Source organism: Armigeres subalbatus, chromosome 2 (assembly GCF_024139115.2).
Source record: "Armigeres subalbatus isolate Guangzhou_Male chromosome 2, GZ_Asu_2, whole genome shotgun sequence".
Taxonomy (NCBI): Eukaryota; Metazoa; Arthropoda; class Insecta; order Diptera; family Culicidae; genus Armigeres; species Armigeres subalbatus.
The window spans coordinates 298996378-299020802 of NC_085140.1; the positions used below are offsets into that span (position 1 = coordinate 298996378).

The 24425-nt window shown below is 39.1% G+C and overlaps 1 protein-coding gene across 4 annotated transcripts in view; it reads right to left on the bottom strand.

Annotated features, from left to right (window-relative positions):
* LOC134216603 (uncharacterized) overlaps positions 1 to 24425 on the bottom strand; it is a 79499-nt gene that overhangs the window by 22273 nt on the left and 32801 nt on the right. The window contains exon 2 of one of the 4 annotated variants that reach the window (XM_062695468.1): positions 19356 to 19876. The exons of 1 other annotated variant lie outside the window; for it this stretch is intronic. The gene's annotated coding sequence lies outside the window, so the exon portion shown is untranslated. 2 more of the 4 variants (XM_062695470.1, XM_062695467.1) reach the window with 2 other exon arrangements.

A 24425-nucleotide genomic window follows, 5' to 3' on the forward strand; every position in this document is an offset into this window, starting at 1 on the left:
TTTTAGTGGAATGTATTCAACCGTCTAAGACGAGTTTAGTACCAATACCCGATGATGATCCGTGGAAGACTATTAAGTTATCAATGCTGCTATTTTAGATGGGTGCGCCGCCGCCGACAATTTTGCATCGGTGCGCCGCCGTTTAAAATTTGTCACGCCGCTGAACTATGATTTTCCACGCCGTTTCAAATTCGAAGAAATTCGCAGAATTTTTCGATAGATATCTCCAACTCATCACCATGAAACTCCACTGAAATTTTCGAGAAAATACCAATGATTTCCTTGGAAAAACTATGAGCTTCGATTGCAAATTCCGAAGGATTTCTTTTTTTTAATTTTAGTTAAAATCGACTATTCAGTATTCATTTAGTAAAACGAGTATGTCATTTACCCAACGTTTCAATACGGGAATTGTGTCTTCCTCAGGGGGAAAATACTGTGTCGAAACGTTGGGTAAATAACAAACTCGTTTTACTAAATGAAGACTGAGTAGCAGTTTTTTTTTACTGAAACTCAAAAGAAACAGTCGTTATACAAACAGTTTTTTTTAAACTTTATTACTGTGTTTTAGGACTTCAGTTGAAATCCAGAGAATTTCTCGTTGAAATAGAATTTTTGAACGAGCAGGGTCGTCATGGCATTTGTCCGAAAAAACCATTTATCTGAAGCCCATCTAGCCTAAAATTATTTCGCCGAAAATGTCGTTTGGTCGAAAGATAAATACTGTCGAAAATGTCGTTCGGCAGAACAGTTCCTTTGACTGAAAAAATCCGTTGGCCGAATAGCTCAATTGGCCGAAATGGTCGTTTGACAGAAAAGGCCATTTGGCCGAAATGGACATCTTGCCTAAAGTGTCGGAGTGTTTTGCAGAAAGGTAATTTTCGGCTAAATGATCTATTCGGCAAAACGATATTTTCGACTAAACGATTATTTCGACCAGACGGTAGTTTCAGCTAGGGCAAACAACTTTGTTGGGCCAATTACATTTTTTGTCTAACCATTTTCGACCCAACAACCGTTTCGGACAATCGTTTATATAATTCCTCCAAATGGAACTCGGTTTACCCTGGGTGGTGCGGATAGAATCGATTTGGTTGTCAAAGTGAAGCCAAAATTTTCTATTGTGCCGGAGCCAAACATTGAAGGTTGTGGTTATGTTCGTTTTAGATCTTATATTGAGAAGTATTGTTATTATTTGGGGAAAAAATAAAAATAAACTTAGTTTGAGTTTTGCATTCTTTTTAACAAATATATTCACATTATATTTCGAGTAGAAAATTAGTAGGAATGCAACTAAAATGCACTCGTTATGAGATTTCACGAGATTCAGCAGCTGATTGGAGCAGGAATATATGTAATCCATCGTAAAGTCATGTAGAGTCTCGCGCATTTGTGCGCCTTCATGCAGCATGGAAAGAGAAATTCGAAGAGCGGGAAATGTTTGACAGTCAAGTAACTGCAAAATAATTTTGCTTATGGGATTGATTTCAAAATATCCTGCCACTCGCTTGAGAGCACAAAAGCGGCTCTATCCGCAGCACCCAGGGTTTACCGTGTTATTCGGCCAAGCGACATTCGAACAAATGGCTTTTCGCCGAATGGCGAATGTATTCAACTGTCTACGACGAGTTAAGTTCTTTCCATTCAATTCCAACAATTATTTCGATATCTTTGCAGATACGTATTTCGACCACAACGTATCTGTAAAGATATCGAAATCATTGGTGGAATTAAATGGAGAGAACTTAACTAGTCTTAGACGGTTCAAAATGTTTGATCAATTCGGCAAAACGGCCCTTTCTGTCAAGCGACCATTACGACCAAAAGGCATTTTCGGCTTGTTGACACATCGGCCAAACGACCATTTCGGTCACCAAACTGTTAGAGACAACTATTTTTCTGGCCGATTGTCGCTTTGGCCAAGTGAAATTTTTGGTCAAACTGTTCTTCATTTATAACCGTTTTGCACGAAATGTTTTTCCATTCCAAAAAATTTCCATACAAAGCAATTCATTCAAAATTCCAGAAAACAAAACAGCTTTCCGTAAAAAAAATGACTTTTTCCGTAATTTTTTTCCGTTTAATTTTTGGCGTAATTTTTATTCGCAAAATCGAGTCTTTGGCTTATTTAAGGTCAACTTTCCCAAAGAACCGATAGTTTTTGACGCAGAAGAATTTTGTACGATTGAAACAACTGTTGAATTTGTTGCGACAAACAACGAAGGCACTGTTGTTTCAATCTTCAAATTTGTTATTTCAACACTGATTCACTGCTTTATTCAAACAAACCTATTTTTTTCAATACTGCATCGTATGACTTCAACAATAATAATTTCGTTCTTATGACTTATAAGATACGGTAGATGACTCTCACTCGCCATGAAGCTAATTCAATTCTGTTGTAATCACTTTTTCCCCTTTTGTTGATATCAACATATTGTCAATAAAGTAGTTTAGTAGAAATTTCGTAAGTGAAAACAACCATGAATATTATTGTTCTGATGTATTATTTGCAGGGTTCGTAATTTTCGTTTCGGTGAGAGAAAAACAAATGATTTTCGGGCCGAGGGAGAATATTTTTGAGCAGTCTGTGACGAGGAACGGCTTTCACTCGCTCTTTTTTCTCTAGAGAGCTCTAGAGCAGGCCTGAAAAATAAACGAAAATCATGCCTAATTGATGAAATTCTTTTTTCGGTTCATCATTCTTACGCCTCACTCATTTTTCGCGAAAATTTTCAGTGTGCTTCTATAAAAGAAATTAAGACCGCAATGGGATTCGAACCTAGAAAACCAAAAAAAGAGCACTGGGTTGTGCTCACTCTAGCCATACCTCTACGTTGACTGCTTGTTGAGATAAGTATTTATTCCAAAAAGGCTACTCTTGTTTGTATTGATGAAGGCACGAAAAAGATAAAATATGTTAGAAAACAAGCAAATCAACTTTTCGCGTCTCGAACAGTGAGGGGCAAATATCTATCCCTCATCAGGCCTTAAAAGGATTTCTCGGCGAAAATATGCGTGAGGGAGCATCCTCTTCTCGTGAAAATGAGTGAGCATTACAATCCCTGATTATTTGACAGTGATAGCTGGAAAGCATGGTTAAAACGAATATAACATATATACGAGAGTTGAATCAACTAGACTGTGTGTTATCTGAAACAAACCAGTGAAATAAGTACATTCAAAGTTAATTGCCCATATGCCGGGTATTAAGCCACCCGGAGTGGAAATTAATTACTATGTCTGAAACTCGATTATGCATATGTACATGTGATAGATTTAGTTCGGAAAAGTTATTGGAGGGTAACCGCTGCTTCGGTGGACTTTGATCCCACGACCCCAGTACGCTAGACACCCGATCAAGAATGCATAACAAAATTATAACAAGGGGAGTTATTTATTTCAGAAAAATATTGTAACAAAATGTGTCATAAATTTTGCTGGTTAGTTGTTAAAATAACAAAAATTATATCAAAAATACCTCTAGCCGTAACATAATTAAAACAGAAGTTGATACATTCATATCAACATTATAACAAACGTTGATATAATTTTTCTGTACAAAAATCTACTTTCAAGGTAATTGCCTACATCACGGATAGAAATCTGGTACGCTACCACTCCGGATTTCCATCTATAATGTAGGCAATTAACTTTGTTCCAGCTATGTATTAATATCGAGCGGGTTCAAGTTATACTGAAGGAGATTACCAATGTCAATTTTTCCAATGTCTACAAAAAATGTAGGTAATTATTTTATGAAAATATTATAACTAATGTTGTTATAATTTTGATATAAAATAAAGCTGAACGAAGACACATTTTTATCGAATTATCTAATTATAACACACGTTGTTTTAAATAACAACAATGAATCGCCTGCTTTGAGCGTGCTTACAGCGGCACAGAAGGAGTTAACTTTCTGAAATCAGTATGGCGAAAGGCATCTACGGTTCGATTACTCGAAATTAAGCACCTTAATCGAAAAAATATTTGGTAGGCGTAGTAGCGGACACCATCCATCATAACCGGTACCAAATAGTTTTTCATGAAAAGTTCCTAATCATGAGAAAACCCGCGTTAGATGTCTTTCGCCATACAAATTTGTGGCGTTTAACTCATGCTGGCTATTTTGCGCATATACTACAGCGCCGGGATGTGATAGCGGCGAGTAGAAAATCAGCCACTGCCAATAATTCATTGATAGAATTGAGTTATAATTTTGTTATGCATTCCTGATCGGGCAGGTGCTTTCCCTACCCTACAGTAAAATTAACCAGTGAATTATACCGTATGTACCGCATAATTGATTCAACCCTATTTGTGGTTGTATCAACAATAGATATTGTTATTGTTGTAGAATCCGGTTGATTCTAACAAATTTGTCTCCGGGTAGAAATTAAAAAAAAAACATGCAAATTCCATTAAATTTCCTATGGAAATTCCGAACAGTTTTCCGCGGAATCTCTGAAGAATTTTCCGTCAAAACTCAGGAGCATCTTGTGAAAATTCCAGATATTTTCCCATGGAAACTCTTTAAAGTATATATTGCATATTTTGCAAAATTTTCTGTGTATATTTCAAAAATTCCAAAAAGAAAATCCGTGTATATTCTGAACATTCTCCTGTAGAAATTTAGGTCATTTTCTCGTAGAAATTCTAAAAAAAAATTCACTAATAATTTTCCTTGCGTGTTCTAAAGAGCTTCCCTTAAAAATTCCAAAGAATTTTCACAACTTCAAAGTAGGTCCCGTGAAAAATTTCTAAATGAATATTTTGGAAAAACTGTGGCGAGATGGAGTTCCTGGCTTGAGTCCCAGGAGGATTTTTTTTATTAAATTCTTGATAGGTTTTCCGATGGATATCCTGGAGAAATTTTCGGAGGAATTCCTAGAAAAGTATCTGAAATAAATCTAAGAGAAATTCTAAAATAAGAAGTCTTTTACAAATGAAGTTCATAAGGAATATTTATTGGAAATATTTTTGAATTTCCAAACAAATTTTAATCAAAGTTATGAAATAATTTACTGACTGAAATACGAAAGAAATTCTAGTAGGAGCAATGCCTTAGTTTCCTGAAAACCAATTCCCTAATTTTATGAAAAATTAGCTTCATGTTTGGCCGAGAGATGTTGAATAGAAAGGGATCTTGTAGCCACGTTGCACTTTTTGGTCAGAGATCAGCTCCACGCTAGTTGCAGTTGTGATCCAATGATTTTTTTTTTATGTCTTCATTTATCAGACCGCATCGTGCTTTCGTGCTGTGCGGTTCTTTCTCTCTTTGCGGAAGGAAGTTTTTTATACTACCCGAAGCTATTTTAATTTCAACGGTGCTTCTTAGCGCTATTTGTACCCACTGATCCCGTTACGATCTTTGCAAGGACCCGTGCCTTCGTTTTACGTTGGACCCGTTTGCGGAAGTAAAATTCCGACAAGCGGTGGTAATCCTGCAGGGACACCGTTCTGGGAAAAAACCTCTTAGAAGGTCACGTCTCCACGCTCAGCAATGAGTATTAACAAAAACAAGAGGAAGGGGGAGCCTCTGAATTCTCCACTTCCTTCAAAGAAACAAGCCTTCAAGACCGTCCTGCCCAAGCGCGGAAAAAATAGAAGGAAGCTGGAGAATTCAGATATTCCTTCTAACTCAAATATCGGAAATCATTCTTCTCCAATCGAACTGAGCAATCAGTTCGATTTGATTAATGATGAATTGAGCAAATCGAATCTACCTCTAGCCCAGGGGATTCGATTCATGCGAAAACGCAAAGGATTCCGCCAATTGTGGTATCTGTTGCCGAGTTTTCTGGCTTCCGGAATGAGATTTTGAGTAACCTTCAGGGGATCAAGGTTTCATTTCAGATTGCTAGGAAGGGTGACTGCCGCGTTTTGCCGGGATCCTTTGACGATCGCAAACGTCTTCTTCACTATTTAACTGAGAAGTGCCATAAATTCTTCACATACGACGACAAAACTGAGCGATTGTTCAAAGTCGTCTTGAAAGGTCTCCCCAGTGATGACAAATCACTGGATGAGATTAAAATTGAAATTTCTCAATTACTTGGATTTTCACCAGTCCAAGTAATTAAGATGAAAAAGAAATCCCATTCTGGTACTTCCCAGAGGGGCATTTCTCAAGAATTTTATTTGGTTCATTTTAACAAAAGTGAACTAAATAATATGAAAAGTTTGGAAAAGGCCTGTATTATGTCTCATGTCCGTGTTACATGGGAACATTTCCGCAGGCCTGGGGGAAATTTCCAAAACCCTACCCAGTGCCGTAAGTGCCAAAAGTGGGGTCATGGAACCAAACATTGTCACATGGATGCTAAATGCATGATTTGTGGTGGAACCTCTCACGCCAAGGACGCATGTCCTGTGAGAGAAGATTCCAATAAATTTAAGTGCGCAAACTGTGGGGGCAATCATAAATCCAATTTCTGGGAATGCCCTTCACGCAAAAAGTTTTGAATTCCCGTGCAAAATTGATGACGGAAATTCCAATCGGATCCCAGATTCGACGGGTAGAAATTTTTCAAACGCTCAAATTTCGAAACCGGTTACCGGTCGAGCAATTCATACCCACCACAATTCACAAACAAATTTTGCCGCTCGTCAACGGGTAGCAAGCACTTCAGTAAATTCCAATTTTTCCAATGTACCTACTTATGCAAACATCGCTGCTGGTAGACCAAATTTCTCTTCTCAAAATGAGGTTTATACCCATGTCCCAACGGAAAATAACGGTCATGTTGCCGATTCAGGTAGCATGACTGCTTCCGATTTTGATTTTTTAACTGAACAATTGCATCACATGATTGATGCAATGTTCAAAGCAAATACCATTCCTGAAGCTGTTCAGGTTGGTATAAAGTACACACAAAAATTGTTATCGGACTCCGTTTCAATGGATCCAAATAATTGTGTGAAAGTTCTAAATTGGAATGCCCGCTCTCTAAAGGGTAAGGAAGATGAATTATTCAACTTCCTTTCAGTTCATAATGTGCATATTGCCATTATAACTGAAACGTATTTAAAACCAGGACTCTCCATTAAAAGAGATCCAAACTATTTTATCTACAGAAATGATCGTCTTGACAGCGCCTGTGGTGGGGTCGCCATTGTCATTAATAGACGTATCAAACATAAATTATTTTCTTCGTTTGATACCAAAGTTTTTGAAACCTTGGGAGTTTCGGTTGAAACAAATTTTGGTCAATTTTCCTTCATTGCAGCCTATTTGCCTTTTCAATGCAATGGGCAGCAAAAGAATTTGTTGAAAGCTGATCTTCAAATTCTGACTCGCAACAAATCAAAATTCTTCGTAATTGGTGACTTCAATGCCAAACACCGTTCATGGAATAATGCTCAAAGCAATTCCAATGGCAAAATTTTATTTGAAGATTGTTCTGCGGGATATTATACTATTCAATATCCCAATGGCCCTACTTGTTTTTCTTCCAGTCGAAATCCTTCTACAATTGATTTAGTTTTAACGGATTCAAGTCAGCTGTGTGGCCAATTGGTAACTCATGCTGACTTTGACTCTGATCACCTTCCTGTGACATTTGAAATCTCACAAGAAGCCATTTATAATCCAATCAGCTCTACTTTTAATTATCATAGAGCTGATTGGGATTTATATAAAACGTATATCGATAGGAATTTTGATGTTGATATTCCTCTCGATACCAAAAGTGATATTGATAATGCTCTCGTATCTTTGACAAATTTAATTGTCGAAGCCAGAGGCATTGCAATTCCGAAATGTGAAGTTAAATTCAACTCCATTATTATTGACGACGATCTTCAGCTACTGATCCGTCTTAAAAATGTGAGAAGAAGGCAATACCAAAGAACTCGCGATCCCGCGTTGAAAGTTATTTGGCGAGATTTGCAAAATGAAATTAAAAAACGTTTCGCTATTCTGAGAAATACCAACTTTGAGAATAATGTCTCGAAGTTGGATCCCAGTTCGAAACCCTTTTTGAAAATAACAAAAATTCTTAAAAAACCTCAAAAGACAATTCCAGCGCTTAAAGCGGGAAATAAAATTTTATTAACAAATGGCGAAAAGGCTCAAAAACTTGCTCAGCAGTTCGAGAGTGCCCATAATTTTAGTCTAGGTCTCACTAGTCCAATTGAGCATCAGGTTACACGCAGCTTCGAAGAGATTCTCAACCAAGATAATGTTTTCGACCCTTCGTTGGGAACTAATTTGGATGCAGTGAGATCTATTACTAGAAAATTTTAAAAATATGAAAGCCCCGGGTGATGATGGTATTTTCTACATACTTATCAAAAACTTCCTGAGAGCTCTTTATCCTTTTTGGTTAATTTATTTAACAAATGTTTTCAATTGGCATACTTCCCAGATAAATGGAAAAACGCCAAAGTTGTTCCAATTTTGAAGCCGGACAAAAATCCAGCTGAGGCTTCTAGTTATCGCCCTATCAGTTTGCTTTCTTCAATAAGCAAACTGTTTGAAAAGATTATTTTAAATAGAATGATGGTTCATATTAATGACAATTCTATTTTTGCTGATGAGCAATTTGGTTTTCGCCATGGGCATTCAACCACTCATCAGTTATTAAGAGTTACGAACTTAATTCGGCTCAACAAATCTGAAGGATATTCGACTGGAGTTGCTCTTCTTGATATAGAGAAAGCATTTGACAGTGTTTGGCATGAAGGTTTGATTGTAAAATTGATGAATTTTAATTTTCCTCTGTACATCATTAAACTGATCCAAAATTATTTATCAGATCGCTCGCTGCAGGTAAACTATCAGAATACTAAATCTGATAGATTACCTGTAAGGGCTGGTGTCCCCAAGGCAGCATACTGGGGCCCATATTGTATAACATTTTTACTTCTGACTTACCTGATTTACCACCAGGGTGTCAAAAATCTTTGTTTGCAGATGACACGGGCCTTTCAGCCAAAGGGCGAAGCCTTCGTGTCATTTGTAGTAGATTGCAAAAAGTTTGGATATTTTCTCCACTTACTTGCAAAAATGGAAAATTTCTCCGAATGCTTCCAAAACTCAGCTTATAATTTTCCCACATAAGCCGAGAGCTTCTTATTTGAAACCTTCTAGCAGACATATTGTCACTATGAATGGAGTTCCAATTAATTGGTCTAGCGAAGCCAAATATTTAGGACTTCTGCTGGACCAAAAATTAACTTTTAAAAATCACATTGAAGGCCTTCAAGCCAAATGTAACAAATATATTAAGTGCCTATATCCACTTATAAACAGAAAATCAAAACTTTGTCTTAAGAACAAACTTTTGATTTACAAACAAATTTTTAGACCTGCCATGTTGTATGCTGTGCCAATATGGGCTAGTTGCTGCAATACCAGAAAGAAGGCACTCCAGAGGATTCAAAATAAAATTTTGAAAATGATTCTGAAGTTGCCTCCGTGGTATAGTACCAATGAACTTCATAGAATTTCTAATATTGAGACATTGCAACAAATGTCCAACAAAATAATTTCCAATTTTAGACAAAAATCGTTGCAATCTTCTATTGCAACGATTAACTCCTTGTACCCTTAGTATAAAATAGGTTAAGTTTAGTTTAAGTTGAAAACATTGTAATTCCTACATGGTTCAATTCAACCAGAGGAAAAATTCTAACTGCCAGAGGCAATTGAAATGTATTAATAATAACTAAAAATGTAACATAGCAAATAAGGATGATAGTGTTAGGAAAACACGGAACACCTAGTCTAAGAGATGAATGCATGTATTAGATAATTAGCAAATGAAATTAGTTTAAAAAAAAAAAAAAAAAAAAAAAAAAAAAAAATGTCTTTATTTATGAGATTTTTAGCCCTCAGCTGGTTCGTCTCAGTCCGATGAATCGGATTAAAAAACTTTATCGACTTATCGAAAAATTCGTTTTTGGAGTAAACATAGAGCCCTTTCGTTACACTTTGATGTACGAGAAAGGTGAACTCGATTCTAAAGACGAGAAAATAAAATAACTTAGGAAATTATGGACAGCGTCAATGGAGCCAATAGAGTCGCAACGACAGTGACAATTCAGAGCAACCTTAAGGACAATCCTTATACGAAATCCAAAACTAAATGTACTCGCATTTTCCAGGGCACAACACTCAATACGGAAGCAACGCGTGCTTGTGTCGCCGCATGCGTGGAATAATAAAAATGACAGTGCAGGGTTTCCGTTTTGAATGGGGTGCCTTTGAAAACTTCGAAAACTTGTTTTGACGTACGCTTCGATAGTACCTACGTAGTTACACTAAAATAACGCAGGTTTACGTACTATCGAGGTATGCCTGTATACGAATAAAAAATGAGACATATTTCAGTTCAAATCTCAGTGCCAACATTCTCTTTTGCTGACAAACAAAGTGTGTTACGGTTAGCTCGAGCACAAACGTTAGAACTTAAAACTAAAATTTGCTTGATCTGTAGAATCATTTTGATAACAAAGTATTGATTAATTCTATTTTCCAAAACTAAGAATTTTAATTTTATTCTCGTAATTTTCGAACATTTTACAAAAGTTTTCAACATTAATAGACATAGACTAAATCCTAACAATAATATTCATTTGAAAAAAATCGAGAATTGGTTGATTCTCGGATTTTATGAGAATTATTTGGAAATAAGAAGTTTTGTGTGGTATTTTCTAGCCGTTAGGGAAGAAAATTTCCCAATAATTTCACGTGAAACGGCAAAAAAAATCTTCAAATAAAAATATAACAATCCCTTCATTGGCGTAAATAAGGGGGGACTAGGGGGTCTTTTTTTTTTTTCTTTCTTTTCTCTTCCTAAACAATGGAGGGGGAATCTGCTCAACAGACATCCTGGGTTGACCAGGAAGTGCTGGGTTAGGGGCCACCTTCAATGAGGGAGGCAGGACTGCATCCCCGACCAGCTAAACCGTTTCCATTGCCGCCAAGCCCATCGTCCCTTCGGTACAACCAGAAAGTAATGCCAGTGCACAACGCACCCTCGAGGTTAGCTGCGTGTCCTTGCAGCATCGAACATCGTGACTCGCTTTTTGAGAAGAACACCATGGTATCGTGCCAGCGCATTGCCGGCTTTCCAGGTGGCCTTACCACGCCCTATGTCCTCGGAAGGTGGGCAGGGTCGACTTCGCGCCTGCTTCCCTCTGCACGACTGGTATCAAGAATGATGATGCCGCGTGCACCCCAAATTGACCTTTCTGCGATAGGGCCTATTCGCCAGCACACAGAGGGACTTGCCGACACGGTGCCTACGCCTGCCCCAGCCTTGACGAGGACCCTTTCCGTCCTCGGGCTCGGAACCCGCCTGGTTGACCGACGCCGCGAAAGCGACGATACCATGTTGTTTTTCACGCGGCCACTTGTTCGATAAAAGGATCGAGTTCGACCACAGGGCACCGGTATGACCCATGAAGCCGACTCCGAACCCTTGACCACCTCTTATTTGCGCCTGAACTAGCCATCCCTCGAGTCCACGCGCCACCTTTTGTGTAGCCCGAGACGATTTGGACGATAGCCGATAAAACGGCGTTCCAGCCAACTTCATCTTTACACATCCTCCGAACTAGGTTGTCCGGGGTAGTGTCCAGACCACATGTGGCAAGCATGTGGTCACGCATTGTGCGAAAACGCGGGCACACGAACAACACGTGTTCCGCCGTTTCCTCTAAACCAACGCACACCGGACACTCGGGCGAGGCCGAGTGTCCGAACCGGTGTAGGTACTGTCTGAAGCAACCATGGCCTGTAAGGACCTGGGTCAGGTGGAAAGTGATTTCCCCATGGCGCCTCTTGACCCACGTACCTATCTCCGGTATCAACCTATGTGTCCATCTACCCTTAGTGGAACTGTCCCACGCACGCTGCCATTTGACCATTGAGGCACATAACATATAGGCATCTTTGCCGTGGAATGTGGTCCTTTTTTAGAACGCTAGCGAACCTTGCGGTGGAAGTCAAGCTTTACTGAACAACGCGCATTAGACAGAGCAGCATCGCATGCTTTGCTTTCTCTTTCTTTCGCCTTGGATAACCATTAGTAGGCCATTCGTCGATTGTTGATACACAAAGAGCCTACTTTGAAATTTACAGTTTGTTCTATGATGCCTATCTGTTTTGTGATTGAGGCCAACCTGACAGTCCTGCGGATGCCTCTCGTGCCGCGCATTTCAAAGCACTCTATGTCTTCACCGATAACGATGTCAATAGGCATAGGTAGGTCATGACGCAGAGTGCATCGTGCGACACGGTGCGGTACGCGCTCGCAACTCTTAGGCACATGAGCCTATACGTACTTTCTAACTTCGTTCTGTAGCAGTTAATACGCAGGGCCGTGCCCCAAGCTGGCCCCCCATACCTCAGTATGGACAGAGCAACGCTAGCCAGAAGCTTGCGCTTGCTGGCATAAACCGCAGAGCTATTGGACATCATCCGGGACAATGCCACTATAGCTGTGGAGGCACGCTTGCAGGCGTAATTGACGTGGCTACCAAAGGTGAGCTTATCGTCGATTATTACCCCAAGAGTTTGATTGAGCGTTCAGAGGTGATCGTGCAGTTGCCTGCCCTTATCACCGCTTGTTGCCTTGACTTTCGGTTGTTAACAACAACCACCTCAGTCTTGTGGTGAGCCAGTTCTAACTTCCTGGAACTCATCCACTCCTCCACAATTGCGATCGAGTGGGCTGCAGTCAACTCCACCTCTTCGATCGATTCGCCGTAGACCTCCAGCGTAATATCGTCAGCGAAGCCAACGATTACCACGCCCACCGGGAACTTCAACCTCAAGACACCGTCGTACATGACGTTCCATAACACCGGACCCAGTATGGAACCTTGCGGAACCCCTGAGGTTATGTCAACACACTTCCGACCCGCCTCCGTGTCGTATACCAGTACTCGATTCTGGAAGTAGCTTCCGAGAATCTTGTACAGGTACTCGGGAATTCCAAGACGCAGGAGCGCATCTGCAATAGCTGCCCAATTGGCACTATTGAAAGCATTCCTCACGTCGAGAGTCACTACTGGGACTAGGGGGTCTTAACTTAGTGCTTCGTAATCCTTTGAAGATTTAATTTGAAGTCTCTCGATGCTTTGCCTCGAGCAATTGGGGAAAAAGGTACAAAATGCCTTAGACAATGCAGTCTCTGGTTTTCGGGATTTAATTGGAAATGAGTTGGAAAATATGAAAGGTTCATTTTACAATTTGATGCGCGCAGTAAAGTAGATGCAATGAATGTAATGCAAGGTTCATCTCGTTCGACTTCGGAGTCGGCACTTAATCCCAGAGGTAAAAAGCGAAAGGTTCAGGAAGCAGACGACGCCGTCTGATGATGTTTTAATGAAAAGGTTAGTTTCATGGATATTGTTAAGAAGAAGTGCACTGGGATGAAAAGTAATAGTAGTAATAAAGCTAAGACAAAAAGTACGACCGCTAATGATGTGAAGGTTGTTCGTAAGGCTCGTCCGGTTATAGTGATAAAACCGAAAGAGTCCAACCAGAGTAGCGATGATACTCGGAAATTTTTGACCACCAAATTAGATCCAAAAACACACAAAATCAGTAACTTTAGAAACGGGAAAAACGGCTCTATTATTGCTGAGTGTGCAACAGGATATAGTATTAATGTTGTGAAAGAGGGTATTCAAAGCGAGTTGGGTGAAAATTACAAAGCTGTTGTTCCCTCATCGGTGCCAAGGCTGAAAGTGATGGGCATGAGCGAGAAACTTTCCTCCGATGACTTCATTCAGATTTTAAAAGATCAGAATGAAGACATCGCTATCAATGATGTAAAAGTAATAGGGGTGTTTGAAAATCCTCGTTTCAAATACAACAAGTACAACGTAACGTTGTGATTGAAGTCGATAAAGACAGTCATAGCTGTTTGTTGACCGCGAAGAAAGTAAATATAAGGTTTGATCGGTGCCTTGTTGTTCCTGAGATTTAGTATTCTTAGGTGTTTCCAATGTGGGAATTTGGGCACATGAGCACAGATTGCAAAAACGCTATCGCGTGCTCTAAGTGCAGTGGACCTCACAAGACATCTGAATGCACGTCATCTGTATTGAAATGTGTTAATTGTAATAAAATGAATCAAGAACGTAAAACGAATTTGGACGTTAAACACGGAGCATTCAGTACTGAATGCAAAGTGTATAAAAGATTAGTTGATCGCAAAAAGAGCAGCTTGCATTTCAATGAATAGCAACCAAGTTCTAGTATGAATGTAAATAAATTCGATATTTTGTATTTGAACATTGCAGGTCTCTCTACAAACTACGTAGCTCTACGTACGATTGTAGAAGAAAAACGTCCATTTTTAGTCTTTGTACCTGCAACGCATATCGTTGACAGTGATTCTTTCGAACAGTACAGTATCCCGGGTTACAGTGTAGCTGCTTGTTTATCACATTCAAGACACACTGGCGGTGTTGCTATTTATGTCAAAGAATCGGTTCAATTCAAGCTTCAATTGAACGAAGTTTGTGATGGTAACTGGTTCTTAGGCATTGCAGTTGAACGTGGCATGAAGATGGGTAACTATGGAGTTTTATATCACTCTCCCAGTTCAAATGACCAGCGATTTGTTGAAATTTTGGAGAACTGGTTGGAGATGTTCATAGATCCTAGTAAATTAAATATACTCGCTGGCGATTTTAATATCAATTGGTGTGACATCCATAATTCGAACCATTTGAAACGGTTAGCAGACTTTTTGATTTGAAACAAAAGGTCTTCGATTATACACGTATTTCTCAGCACAGTAGAACTTTAATTGATCATGTATATTCTAATTTCGATTCCGTTAGTACGGTAACGATTTGTGATTTGAAAATAACCGATCATGAAACTCTAGTAATTAACGTAGATGATAATAGTGATAATAATAGTGATCTTATCAAATTAAAGTGCTGGAGAAAATATTCAAAACAAGCTATCTCGGGTCTTGTCGCAAGAAACGTGGATTTTCAATCAAACGTCGGTTCGTTAGATCAAAATCAGCTGTTCTTACTGACGTTTTGAAAACCTGTACCAATAATCTAATAGAACATAAATATGTATCTCTGAAAAACTCGAACAGCTGGTGCAATCTGGATCTTTTACGATTCAAACGTGAAAGGGACAAATTGTACAGAAAATTTTGTAGAAGTAATAATGCTATTCATTGAAAAAGATATCAGCTCGCGCGTAATAAATATTCGCATATGTTGAAAAAAACGAGATGCGAATATATTCAGAGGAAAATTGATCAGCATCAAAACAACAGCAAAGAGTTATGGAAAATTTTGAAATCCTTGTTAAATCCTAATAGTAGCAAACCGCGATCCATAACCTTCTATGGCACATTAGAACAGTCAGAACAAGTTATTGCAGATAAATTCAATCAATATTTCGTCAACAGTGTCTCACTGATTAACCAGTCTATTGAGTTAGTTGATGAGCCTGAAGAAATAAAACAGCCGAATAATTTTAATTGTAGATTTGATGTATTTCACCCAATAACATTAGAAGAACTTGAAAATATTTGCTTTTCAATTGGAAAAACGGCTGGAGTCGATAATGTTAATGCCAAGGTAATACAAGACTGCTTTGATGTCATCGGACACAACTTGCTGGACCTTATAAATGAATCTTTATGAACTGGGCACGTGCCACAAGTTTGGAAGGAATCTCTAGTGATTCCGATTCAAAAAGTTGCTGGGACGATTAAAGCCGAAGAGTTTCGTCCTATCAATATGTTGCACACATTAGAGAAAATTTTTCAAAATGTAGTAAAAAACCGGCTGCTTGAGTATTTGAATAGAAATAGCTTGCTGATACCGAAACAGTCGAGATGGTCATTCTTGTGAAACCAAATTGAACTTGGTATTAGCTAAATGGAAGGAAAATGTAGAGCGTAAAGATACGATTGTTGCTGTGTTCTTGGATCTAAAACGCGCTGGAATTTTATTTTGGATTTTATATCTGTATATACAATCGGACCGTTTGTTTGCAAAACCGATTACATTGATCTTATATAATTATCTTAAAGATAACTCGTCCAGCTCATACCTTTGTAGGGGTATGTGGCGGGACTATCATCATCATCATCATCGTCATCCCTCAATAATTTGCTTTGGGATCCCTAGATGATCGGAATCCCTCTGACGATTAGCTTCGGAATCCCTCGACGAATTGCTATGGAATCATTCGACAATGCATTTCGGAATACATCGATGGTTTGTTTTGGAATTTCTCGAAGATTCAGTTCGGAGTCTTTCGGCGGTTTGCTTCGGTTGGCTTCTTCATGCCTGGAACATTCCTCACAAAATACCAACATTCATATTGCAATTCCTGGAGAATTTCCGACGGAATCCCTGGAATCTTCTTCTTATTGGCATTACATCCCCACACTGGGACAGAGCCGCCTCGCAGCTTAGTGTTCATTAAGCACTTCCACAGTTATTAACTGCGAGGTTTCTAAGCCAGGATACCATTTTGCATGAGGCTAGCTCAATGATACTTTTATGCTCAGGGAAGTCGAGACAATTTCCAATCCGAAAATTGCCTAGACCGGCACCGGGAATCGAACTCAGCCATCCTCAGCATGGTCTTGCTTTGTAGCCGCGCGTCTTACCTCACGGCTAAGGAGGGCCTGAATACTCCCGTTTAAATTACTGGAATATTCCCGTCGGAATTCCTGGCGGGTGGACGATCTCTGGAACATTCCGTAACATGTCGTAATCCTTGGAGAATTTCCATCGACATCCCGACATCCCGACATCGATATTCCGTCATGATCCCACGAGTTTCCCTTCGGTATGCTTGAAGGATTTCCGTGGAAACCTTTGGAGATTCTCGTCGAAATTCCTGGAACATTCCAGTCGAAATCACTAAAGGATTTTCATCGGAATCCTTGGAGGATTCCCGTCGGAATCCATGAAAGAATGTTGCATCATTTTATTTAGTTTTCATTTGAGAAAGATAAAATATTTATAAAATATGCAAAAATATCCGCTGCCCACCGTTGGAAACCTGACGCTAGTCGAGCGCTACTACACTTAGACCCAAAAGCCATATGCTATTAATTTGAGTCGTTGTAGCAATCATCGGCTGGTAAACAAACACACTTCGATACTGTGGGCTGCAACAGAAAGCACGTGCTTGAGAAAAGAAAATATGAATGAGTGTGATTGATCCGCAATTTGCCTTAGGTGGTTGGACCGTATTTGTCACATTACCACTGATAACTTTATGAGATGGTAAAATGTTGGAGATTTTTTTAAATGAGATTCAACTTAGAGAAAATAGATGAAGGCTATTGCCCCCTAGGCTAGTTACGCCAATTAATCCCTTTCATTAAATATTGACTTATCCAAAGCCAGAATCACCAACACTAATGTCACTGTGTAGGATGTGTAAAATAAAAGTGGGTGGTAATCCAGTTGCAGCAAAACTATCACAAACAATTTGAAAGGAATACTGCGGAATCACGCATACTTTCATTCATTTGGAAAAGTCAATACACTAATCCTCTTTTTACGTCAATTAATGGGGGGGACGTAAACCGAATGTGACGTAAAAGGAATTTTTGATAATATTCCTAGTATTTCACTTAATTTATTGACCTTTGGATATTTTTAAATACATTAACTTGCGTCTTACATGAGGTATTGTAAGATCTCTCCAAATCCAGCCATATGAGATCTCCAAATTGTCCTGAAGTATGAATCAAATGGTCTACCGAATCAACCAAGGCCTCCACGATGCCCCAGCCGCGGTGTCAACCCAATTTTGTCTTCTGAGTATTGGTCTTTCACTTATGTCTCAAATACAGGCATATGATACGTCGTAAGATCTTCAAATTGTCCTGGAGTTTGAATCAAATGGTCTAATGAATCAACCAAAGCCTTCATGATGTCCTCAGCCGCGGTATCATCAAAATCATGCCCTCCGTGTATTTGTCTTTCACTTGCGTCTCAAGTCCAGGTATATGAGATGTTTTAAGATCTCCAAATTGTCCTGGAGTTTGAATCAAATGGTCCTCCGAATCAACCAAGGCTTCCACGATGTCCCCAGTCGCGGTATCAACCCAATTTTGTCTTCTGAGTATTTGTCTTTCACTTGCGTCTCAAAACAAGACATATAAGGTGTTGTAAGATCTCCAAATTGTCCTGGAGTTTGAATCAAATGGTCTAATGAATCAACCAAGGCTTCCAAAGTACCTCCAGCCGCGGTATCAACCCTATTATGTCCTCCGATTTTTTGTCTTTCACTTGAAACGCAGTCCAGGCATATGAGATGTTTCAAGATCTCCAAATTGTCCTGTAGTTTGAATCAAATGGTCTACCAAATAAACCAAGGCTTCCAAGCTCTCAAAGTTGTCCTGGAGTTTGGATAGCTTGCGAATTGCGTCTCAAATTCTGGCATGTAAGATGTTGTAAGATCTGCAACTTATTCTAGACTGTAGCCGACCATGAAGCATGAAAAAATTTGTTTTCAACGTTTTAAATTAATATGCACCACCCTACTCGTCGTGTTCAAATAAATAAATCTGGTTAAAGGCACAAAATTTAACTCATTCATATAGTAGAACACACGCTACAAAAACCAACTTTGATTAGTCGCATCTTGTCATCGGTTATGTAATTGATTGTTTTATAAAGGATCATCGTTTTCCACTTCAGGTCATTAGTACGGGAAGATCTTAAAAAGGCATATCATATCATAATAGGTAGATAGTACACAACATGCTCAACACAGATGGTGAGCGAGGATGCCAGGCGATGGTACCATTGAGCAAATGTCCATTGATGCGAAGTTGAACGTGTATACACATTTAGCACTCGTATATACTTTTGAACACCACTCGGCGTACTATTCCAAAACTTTCCCATCATCAGTAAAGAAGATTTCTTTGTTTGATGTAGATTTCCAAATTACAAAACTATCACTGTATACATCATACGTAATTTTACCATGCTTTATTTTTTTCATTGATTCATTACTAACACCACACATTTATATAAGTATGAATCCATATAGCTATTGCCTTCTGTTAAAATTAAGCATGTTCATCAGCCCAATATCTGCTTGCTACCAACCATTAATTCACTGACACTTTTTTGTAAGCCTATAAGCTGATTTCTTCAAAATCAATCCTAAAAACTTGCCAAATGGCTTTTTCTCACTACGATAAGAACTACACAATAGACTCGATGATAGTATTCAGAATATGCATTAATCATTTATTAATGAATGATCCTAAATACGTAATCTTTTTTTTTTGATTTTCTTGAACACACCACCTAATTATAGACTAATTACAACACACCGTTCGATACTGTTCCACTACTAATCATCTTCAAAATACCTATAATGATTTTGTATCCCATCTGGTTAATCACGATTTGATGAGCATTAGTCTCCACTTAGATATATTGGATGAGGCTACATTCCAGGATAGTGCTCCTCTTCAAGGCAACGATATCAACATCATTCACTTGACTAGTCAATTATTGTAATCCCAAAATCCGTCACTACTGAAGCACTCTTCTCATCCCCTCACTAAACGATTTTCTCTCATCATCGTATTTTAGACGCACTGTGGTCGGCCGTCGCGTTGGATTTCGCCTCACACTACCATCAATGATGGGTTCAAAATAGGAGAGTTTTCAAACTTCAATAATAATCATGCTCGTCCTGGCCAATGTCAATAAGCATCGCGTACACACTATGAGCGCATCGTGGTAGGCTCGGTAGGCTGTGGGGCACGCGTCCGCTTCGTTGGTATCAAAACGTATGTCTCCCGTGATGCGATGATGATGTCGGATAATATTTTTTGGGAGTACGAGAGCAGCAATAAGCACCGAGTACTAGATGTCAAGGCAGAAACTACACGCTGAAATGAGGTTATGGAAAGCCTGACCGTGCGAGGGGTGGTTTTACATAACAAAAAAGCACCAGAGCAGTGTGTAGCAGCAGCAAAGCAGTACGCCATCCTTGTGCATGAATGTATGCGTTGCTGTTGTAGCACTGCGAAAACGCGACTTTTCCTCGTGAGTTCACTCTTATCAGAAACCAGTAGCTTTTCACCTCCAGGCCGTCAACGGGAGCGTACCCCTCGAACTGACCTGGACCAGGATCAAACGATGGGACACCTTGGACTAATCACATGTCGTTGCCCGTAAAACCGTGAGAAGGGCAGTAAATACACACGCTACACAATTACGAGCCAACTAATCGATATCCAATGCGAGAAATACACTCGGATTCGGAGTGTAATATCTGTGTGAAGTCCATCGGAATGGACGGATAGGGTGGGCAAGATGGTTTCTACAGAAATAAATAGAAAATTAAAGAACATCAATGTTTTCTTAGAAAATCGCAGAATAGGTGATCGTTCGTTTAATGTGCTCGAGCGTCGTTGAGCACCATGTACCCGAAAATATACAATGAAGCGGGCCAAGCGATTTTGATGACTTTTAAAATGCTTTTGATATGTTGTTCATATGCTTAGATACTTAGATACTATGTCCATAACAATCCTAAATTTCCTATAGAGTTTGTGGTGACAGCAATAAAAACAAATACAAATTTACTCGCATAGAATTCAAAATGTCCACAAACAGATAAAACTTTCCCTTAACCTTCCTAATGTGGCATTTGGAAGCCACAGAAGATTTTCACTATTGATTGTACACACAATTCACCAGAATGGATGGTTACGAAAAAAAATCGTAGCACGAAACTTGAAAACTAGGTACCAAATTGAGTTCCTCTTTAGTACAGATTTCTCTGGGACTAGAGAGGTCAATTTTGTTGAATTACTACCGGGCCTTATTCTGGGAACCTACAACTTTCGTTTGGTGCCTAAAGATCGAAAATCGGTTGAAATTTGAGTTTAATACAGCGGTTTGCAACCTCTTCCATGAGTGATACCCCTTCAGACCTTTGCATAGCATGAGGTACCTCCTATTTTTTATGAAAATATGACTGCAAGGGCATGCTCAGCTCAAATGGCAAAAATTTTGTAGATAAAATTTGGTAGCAAGATTCGATCTGGTTTAAGAAGTTTTCCTAACTTCTTCCATGAGTAGTGGCCTAAAGATATAAAAAAGGCAAAAATAATATCTTGGCTGTGAAAAATTGCAGTTAATTAACCATAGAAATGCTTAATAAACACTCCTTTGTGGTAAAATCTCAGGGTGTGTGATGTTAAACTAGAAGAAAAAGAAATTTAGGAATCCTGAGAAAATTTGAAAACTCTGATTAATTTTATTAGTTTCAAAAAATATTTTGTAAATATGGGATCCCGAACGAAATTTTGGAATTCTGATCTACATTACTAGCTGTCTATTTCGGAGAAATTTTAAATATTCTTTTCCAAAATATTATGCTTTTCGAGAAAAATCCAAATAATGCGAATTTCTGCTTCTCCGGTAATCACAACAGTAATTAAACACAACAGAGTCAACCTAAATTTTACCCATAGTATGCCAAAAGAAGTACTTTCGAGCGGGGCAATTGCCCCTTGTTTAACTCGGCAACAATCCTCACGTTTACCTTCGCAGTCTAATCTGCGAGAGTAAGACCGCCGCGGCATTCTAAAAAAATAATTTGCGACAATATGATAGTAGTGTTAAAATTTGATTTTCTTTAAGGTTAAGAATTTTGAGATTTTAATTGAGAAATTGAGATTATAATACTGCGATGTGCAGTGCATCTTGGACCTCTCATAGCTCAGCGGTAATATGAATTACAGGTCTGCAAAATGGTGAGTTGACATCAAGGAAGGAGCGCCCAACATAGCTCTGGTCCCCACAAGTTCCTATTTCACGCTTCCGTCGGTCGACCGATGCCAAAAAACCGCCAGCTAAGGGTTGTGTACTTAGCTGGTAATGCAGCCTAGGCACTTCTGACATCAGCTAGAGTGAGAAGGTACGCCTCGAGCGTCTGTCCAGCAAGAGCTGTGGCTCAAACAGCATGAGCCTTCTGACTCGTGAACTACAGAAGGTTGGAGTGAACGTGGCCGCTATTCAAGAAATCCGATGGCGTAGATCTGGAGAACGTGAATTCAAAGCCGTGGATCCCACTACCAACACTGTATTCAAATATTACATCTATCATAGCGGCGGCAAAAAATCAGAGAATGGAGTTGGTTGCGTAGTGATGGGCAAGCAGATGAAGCGAGTAGTAATGAGGTGGAAACCCATTAGCGAACGAATCTGTGTGTTGAGAATACGGGGTAAATTCTTCAATCACATACAGTAGCTGGTTTCATAATAATAGCCAGCATCAATAAAAATAGCCAGCATGAGTTAATCACCTGAAGTTTGTATGACGAAAGACATCTAACGCTGGTTTCCTCAACAATAGGAACTTTCCACGAAAAACTATTTGGTATCAGTTACGTAGGAAGGTGTCCGCTACTACGTCTACCATTTTTTTTATTAAAGTGCTTATTCTCAGAGACGTGAAGGACACGTTTTATATGGAGACGGAGAGTGCCCAAAGCATGACGTGAAAATTGTTATCGGAGACGCTAACTCTCAGGTCAGTAGAGAGGACTTTTTCCGTCCCATGATCGGTAGGGAGAGCCTTCACTCCGCTACCAATGACAACGGCCTACGTCTGCCAGAGGGAATGCACGAAAGAATATCCGAAAGCGCCATTTCTCGGATGTTATCGATGTGCGGACATTTAGATGTCCGAACATTGACTCTGATCACTACCTCGTTGTCAGTCAAATTGGATCACGGATGTCAACTGTATCGAACGAAAGATCACAGCGAACGATGCGTTACAATATCCAGTGATTGTCGGCGGGAAGAGTATTGGCTGAGTACGCCTTGCGTGCAAAGGCGTGGGATTGACAATCTGAAGATGGCGAGCTTGGTTCTCGTTCCGCTCTAGAATGTTTTCGAGTTGAAAAACTTTTTCAATACCCTGAGCATAGTGTATCCATTGTACTAGCCACACAAGATACATATAAATATATACACTATAATGAGCACCTCTTGTGCCTTATAGACTATCTTTCCCAAATAATTGACGCAGTTATTGATCTATATTTGATAGCTTTGAAACATGTCCAGAATATGTGGTTAATCCCAACCATTATTCACTTGGACCGTACCACTACGAAATTTCAAGACTTCTTGGAAAATCTGAAAACATCATTGAAAACTTCTTGCAATAAAAAAAATCCTTCACAGGCTCTCAGGAGCTTTTCGGAATAGTATTCTTCTTTACAATTCTCGAAAGTTCCACGATAGTATATTTTCCACCACTGATAAACTTTCAAACCTCTGAATAATTTTGAAATGTTGAAATGGTATTTTTCAAGATCTAGAAATTGATACAATATTGATAGTATTAGATTTTTAGTTATCCATATGGTATGTTTTTACCATAAGTGCCAGAATCATGGGTAGGACAATGACCTTTCTGTGTTACAAAACAATTCCACATATGACGCCTTGCGTCAAAAATAGACCTGTAGCTATAGTCACACCACAGCTGCTGTAACTTACTGAGAAGCAAGTGGTGTGGCATGGGAAATACTACAACACTGCCCATGATTTCATAGTTGACGTAACAAACATTACACTTTCGCATGTGTTTCGAATAATTCAGGGCCTAACATCACAAATTTAAAGCATTTCAATCCGTAAGCAGTCAAATGAGGCTTGGAACAAGCAACGTATCGATGTTGCAGCGGTTGAATTGCCCTAGTAAACGCGTAATAAGTTAAATTCGCTGAAATTTCAAATGGTTGATACGTCAACTATGAAATCATGGACAGAACAGGTCAAAAGACCATTGGTTACTCGTGTAGACCTTAAGGCCTTACCACAGACGAACAGACATAATACATGGAACATTAGGCTATTAAATTCATCGTCACGCGAACACTAATGGCATCTATTGTTTACTCTGACTTTAATGGTTCATAAAGGCGCAAAGCGATTTTTTTAGAAATCGCCGGAAATATTTTTTACGTAAATAACCATAAAAATCATTCACAATATTAAACGTATTTTCGGTTTGTTGTTTTAAAACAACATTGCGCATTTAAGAGTTAAGCAAATCACGAACCAGGTGTCACTAGTGAGCAAACGTCAATCTCAAACAAAATCGACGCACGCGCCCCAAAGTAGTGGATTGACCAACTAATAAATATTTGAGTTGGTCAGTAAATCACTTTAAGATGAGATATTTTCGAGTGCTATGTCTGTTTGTCTTTGGCTTTACACCAGAAAATTCTTGGATAAATCAGACTATATGTTTAGATCAAATTGTTCTTCAGAAACTAGCCGATACACCTTTGGTAACGCGTATAAACCATAAGTCCTTTATCTAGGAATTTCTTGGATATCGCAGATCACAATGTGCCTTACTTCTGAAATTTCTTGGATAACGTAGAACATAGTGATCACAT